Consider the following 6326-nt stretch of genomic DNA (forward strand, 5'->3'; position numbering starts at 1 on the left):
ATCACAACAATGGGTGGTGGCCTATAGCTTGGGCTGTTTGTGAGACTGAAAGCTATCAGCAGTGGCAATGGTTCCTAGAGCATCTAGATGAGGACTTGCAGCTATCAGAAAACGACCCTCGATATGTTTTCATGTCTGATTAGCAGAAGGTAAGTATTGCAATTGAAAATTTTTCCATTTCATATTATGACTTGGTAGGTAAAAACTTTCATTATGTATATGGACCGGGTTTGTCGAAGGTAATTGCTGAAAAGTATCCGCAGAGTGAGCACAGGTTTTGTGTACAACGTATGTACAACAACTTTAAGAAGCGGTTCTCGGGTAAAGAGTTGAAGAAAAGGATGTGGCAAATATCTGAAAGCACGACTGTGGAGGTGTTCAAGCAGAAACTGGATGAACTTCGGGTGTACAACCAGGCTACCTATGAGCATTTGGTGGATGCGGCACCAAAAGAAAAATGGGTTAAGGCGTTCTTCTCTGCACATGTAAAATGTGATACACAGGTAAACAAGTTTTAAGTGTATAACACATGTTTTAAGTATATAACACTGCTTTGGGTTGTCAATCAAGAATTACCATCATCTAATGTTCAAATTATTGTGCAGCTGAACAATATGTGTGAGACGTTTAATGCTAAGATCGTTGAGGCACGTGAAAAACCTATTCTATCGTTGTTGGAGGAAATTCGAACAAAACAATTGGAGCGCATCCAGATAAGAGGTCAGTGGGTGAAGAACTACAACTACCCCGTACCACCTGTCATAAATGAGATCCTAGATAAGGCAACATCCAACTCTACTTCTTGGAGAGCCCTGTGGAATGGGGAAAATGAGTACCAGGTCTTTGGGCCTGCTGGTCAGTATGTGGTGAACATAGTCAATAGGAATGCACGTGTAGGCTTTGGCAGATCAGTGGGCTTCCTTGCGTGTATGCAGCAGCATCCATACTCAGGTGTAAGCACAATCTTACTGATTTTGTATCATCATTTTACGCTAGGGAGAGCATGGCGGCACTATATGAGCATGTGTTGTACCCTGTCAATGGTATGGAAAACTGGTCAAGGTCTTCAGAGGTTGGTTTTGAGCTGGACCCTCCAAACACCAAAAGGCAACGTGGGCGTCCAAGGAAACTGAGGAGAGAACAGCCTTAGGTAACACACATTTTTTCAGATTATATGTTTCAAATAATCTGGTTTTCGTCATTCACTATTCATGCAAGTTTGATTTGCTGATAGGTACGTCTACACGAGAATGAAGTTGAATCGCTACAGAGAACTGCAGTGCTCTCATGCGGTTGGTGTGGACAAATTGGGCACAATAGGCGGACTTGTCAGAATGACCCTTCAGGACCCAACAGCCAACGCAGTCAAACAAGTGGTCATGGGAGTCAACAGCCTGACGCGCACAGGGACCGACCGCCTCGCCCTCCTACGGAGACAACTGCTGGCCCGAGCCGTGCTGCTTCCTCATCAACCCATGTTCGGAAAGCTCAAAGATGTGGTCGTCGGAAGGCGGCTGATTGAATTGAATTGGCCTCCAATATGAAACTGTGATTTTTGTGAATGGCATTGCAAATCTCTAAACTTAACTTACTAGGTTTTTGTTGTAAATCACATACAGTCTGTGTGTCTACCCTTTAATACTTGGGTTGCCACTCTTTTTTGTTTGTTTTTTGCCCATGGAATAGTCAAGGGATGTGCAGACTGATGATGATTTAGGTATGTATTTAGGTAGGATTGCAGTACCCCCTATGTACTTAAACCATCTACTTGATCAATTATTTTGTGTATTTTGTGGTATCCAATACCTCTCACAACTCTGATGACTATTACTACGAAGATTGTGTTTTATTTTTGCCATGTACTGCATCTGATATTACTAGTAGTACACACTTTGTGCAGTAAATTTGATATTAGTTGCCATGTACTACATGTGAAATTAGTTTCGTATGACACGTGATATTAACTATACCCAATTTGATATTAGTGTTGTATACTGCAACTGATATTACTATTATTGGGAGTACTATTTTCTGTAGTATGAAATTACTATCTGCATTTGAATTTATTTTCATATCTGCATTTGAAATTATTTTCATATCTGCATTTTCATATCAGATCAGGTGTTAAGACGCATTCGATTCAATCTATCTTCCAACTTCCAACTAACTCATTTAATGATACACTATCAACCTATATAAAAACCTGCACAACCAAATACATACACCTAAACACAACAAAATGGAGACTACCACAAATCAAAATCCAGTCGTTGGTGAAAAATTGTCCGAGGAAAAGTTGAAGAGTATAGCAAGATTAAAGCGACCCCAAAATGCAAACGACACGAAGGCGATACCGACACCATCCAAAACTGAGGTCCGTTTCTCAGCACTGGTCTTAGAAACTGCCGCCAATGTCACAGTTGTCTCAAGCTCAACTATGACAGCGACGTCTAACAATCAACACCCATTCGAATGGGCAATGGAATGGGAAGAATGGGTGGAAGAAGTCGAACAAGATCCATTCGAGTAGATGTCCATTAACACCAATTTAAGTAGGGTAGGATTTCCAACATGATCCACACGATTGTAACAAATATCTATATTTGTTGTATGACCACACGTCGGACTGACGACTGAAAATTTAAATGCCCATTTTCATAATTCTACTTTAGACGACGGTGCATCAAATAAAATTTCAATGCAATGTTTCATTCAATCCAACATCAGAAACTTCAAACTTCATAAAATTTGATTGTTAGACTTTAGAAAAAGGAAATTCAAATTAAATTGATGACAATCAAAATTTTTCCCAATAATCACGTACTGCAATCTACTTATCAAACTACTTGCTAAAATCCACGATAATGAACACAAATGAAACAAACAACTGAAACCCAGCAAATAAAAAAAATCAACTTCGTCCTCTCCTCCAACCAACCAAACCTTCGCGCGCGCCGATTCTGCCCAACCAAATCTTCGTGCGCCGATTCTGCCCAACCAAGTCAAACACCGCATACTTCAGATAAAAACCACTATAAAAGAAAGGAAGGGAAGATCAAAACAACAGGGACCAGAGGAAGAGAGGAAGAGACCAGAGGAAGCCAGAGGAAAAAGAAGGGAAGAGAGAGATAGAGGAGAGAGGCAGGATAGAAGGTGTGAAGAGAGAGATGCAATTATGACAAAACCTGCAAAATTAAATGAGTTGCTGACTTCATGAATAGTAGACGAAATTGAATTGTCCTAATTGCCCAAAGCCTGAAAAGGGCATTTTCGTCTCGAAACAGTGCAAAAGGACCGTTTTTGATATTAAGCCTTAGTCCAGGGACTGTTGATGATATTTTTAAAGTCCAGGGACCATTTACGAGATAAACCCATAGTCCAGAGACCATTTTTGAAGTTCACTCAATATAAAAAAAATGGTCCTTTTGCACTGTTTTGAAACGAAAATGCCCTTTTGAGGGGTTTTGGGGGGGTTTGGGCAATTTGGTCTTTTTACACTTTTAACATTTTAAATCTGATATTATTTCAGTTATGTACTAAATCTGATATTTTTTCAAAATTATCATTCTTCTTCCCTTTTGTCATTCTTCACTTTATTTCTTTATTTCAATATTAGATTTAATTTATAAAATTAAATTTTAAATTTTGATTTTTAAATATCAATAAATTTTTTTAATTAAAACTATTAATTCGTGGACACTATAAATATTGATTAAAATTATTAAAGTTTGTTATTTAATATAATATGCAGCTGAATTGAAGAAGTACAAAAAATTAATATTAATCATGATGGAAAAATAAGAGCTATTCTATTTAGCCTCTGTTCGGTTGTTATAGTTGGTTGTGATAGAATATTATGAAGTTGACTAAAATTTTTATCTAGGAGTATTTTTGTTGAAATTTTCTAGTAATTTTGATTGTTTTCAGATTAATATACGAAAATTGTATTAGTCTTACATTAGATGCATATTTATTTCAGAATAAATCGTGTTATATGATCTATTTATGATTAAAGCTATTAAATGTTGATTAAAACTAAGGCGTTGTCATATCTTATTGATTAAATATAAGACACTGTCAAATATTGATTATGCTATTAGTTTTTGTTATTTAATAATTTTTATAATTAAAAAAATTTATTGATATTTAAAAACTGAAATTTAAATTTAAATTTTGTAAAATTAAATCTAATATTGAAATGAAGAAACAAAGTGAAAGATGACAAAAAGGGAAGAAGAATGATAATTTTGAAATAATATCAAATTTATTACGTAACTGAAATAATATCAGAATTAGAATGTTAAAAGTGTAAAAAGACCAAATTGCCCAACCCCCCAAAACCCCCCAAAAGGGAATTTTCGTCTCTAAATAGTGCAAAAGGAACTGGACTACTGTCGTGGGAGACTTTGTCGAACCAGTTAGAGAATTCTTCTATACGGGTCAGCTGCTCAAGAGCCTCAATACGACCATCATTGCCCTCATCCCGAAGACGAACAACAATCTCAAAGTCGAGGACTTTCACTTGATTGCATGCTGTAATGTTGTCTATAAAGCCATCGCTAAGATCATTTCCAAGAGGATGAAGTTGCTGTTGCCAAAGCTCGTGAACCAAGCCCAGTCGGCTTTCGTCTCGGATAGAAGCATCATGGATAACATCCACTTGGTCACGGAGCTCATGCGTTCCTATGATCGTGTTAGGGGAGTGCCTCACTGTACGGTGAAAATTGACCTACGCAAGTTCTACGACACCATTTGTTGGGATTTCCTTGAAGATGTCCTCCTTGGACTTAACTTCCATCATATATTTGTGGAGTGAGTTATGGAGTGCGTCACGACACCAACCTACTCTATCATTGTAAATGGAAGTTTCCACGGGTTCTTCAAAGTTAATAAAAGGGGACTGAGGCAAGGTGATTCGATGTCCCCGGCCCTCTTTTTCCTGTGTATGGAGTATCTCTCTTGCTTGCTCTCACTCCGTACTCAGGGCCCCCATTTTACTTTTCACCCTCACTGTGTCTCGCTTGGTATTACTCACCTTGCTTTCGTAGATGATCTTATGCTGTTTAGCCATGGAGACCCGTACTCGTTATACGTCCTTGATGAAGTAGTGAAGGAGTTCTCGGCTTGCTCGGGACTTGAAGTGAACCAAGGGAAATCTTTCTTTCAGGAACGATGACAGACGAAAGAAGAGAAGTCCTCATCAACACATTTGGATTCCCTGTCGCTCATCTACCGATCAAATACCTTCGCATTCTGTTGGCTTCACGCATGCTTAAGATGGCAGACTACTCTCAACTCATTGAGAAATTCTCTTCAACCGTTAAAAAATGGAATTGTAAGTCGTTGTCCTTTGCGAGTAGACTTGATCTTATTCGGACTTGCTTGCAGGGTGTGGAGGCGTATTGGCTACAAGCATTTCCTACTGTTTGCACGACCACTACAAGACTTACGGCGATAGCGAGAGAATTCCTGTGGGGATCCAAGTAAGCTAAAGTTGTGTAAGGACATCTGCCTCCTAACAACCGAGGGCGGGTTGGGACTGCGGGACCTGGACAGCTGGAACACGGCCCTCCATGCTAAAATCCTTTGGAATATTTTGCCAAGAAGGACACGTTATGGATCCAATGGATGCACACAGAAATCATTAGAGGCGCTGACTTTTGGAAGTGGAGCCCGAGACCGAAGATAGACTCCCCCTTCATCAAGCATCTTATATCTATCCGGGACGAAATGGGGGGAAAAGTCCCAAGACAGGAGGTGGAGAGGATGCTGACACAATGAAATTGAGGCAAAGGCACACAGGCGATAGCCCCATGGTGAACGCCGGTTTCTGGGCGAAGTTCGTCTGGAAAGACCTCCTCACCCCGAAGTTCTCATTCATCTACTAGTTGGCACTCCAGGAAAAACTCACGGCACATGACCGAGTTTCTTGTTCGATTATCGAGAAGAGTTGTGCCTTCTGCACGGCACAGGACGAGACGATTGAGCACCTCTTCTTTAAATGCGCGGAAACGAAAAAGGTTCGGGAAGAGATACGCAGTTGGACCGGGATGCAACGTGGGTCCACGACCATCAAAAGTGCAATCAAATGGATCGCAACGCACAAGATGGGCTCGGCTATTATTCAAAAAGCAAGGAGGATTGCCCTTATGGCCTCGGTTTACTTCATTTGGAAGGTCAGAAATGCACACATCAATGATGGAAAGAAGTTTGATGCGGACAGAACGACATCCCTCATCAATTCAACCACTTATAGTCTTCTTTACTCTCGATATCCTGATGATCAGGTCATCCAACACCTACCGGAGAAGCGATGTCAGACTTAG

At 39.8% G+C, this 6326-nt stretch overlaps 1 pseudogene; it reads left to right on the forward strand.

The window, feature by feature from the left end:
* Positions 1-5056: 5056 nt before the first annotated feature.
* Positions 5057-6326, forward strand: LOC148926368 (uncharacterized; annotated as a pseudogene).

This window comes from Salvia hispanica, chromosome 5 (genome assembly GCF_029641045.1).
Source record: "Salvia hispanica isolate PSC_SH4W2 chromosome 5, Shi_PSC_v1, whole genome shotgun sequence".
Classification (NCBI taxonomy): domain Eukaryota; kingdom Viridiplantae; phylum Streptophyta; class Magnoliopsida; order Lamiales; family Lamiaceae; genus Salvia; species Salvia hispanica.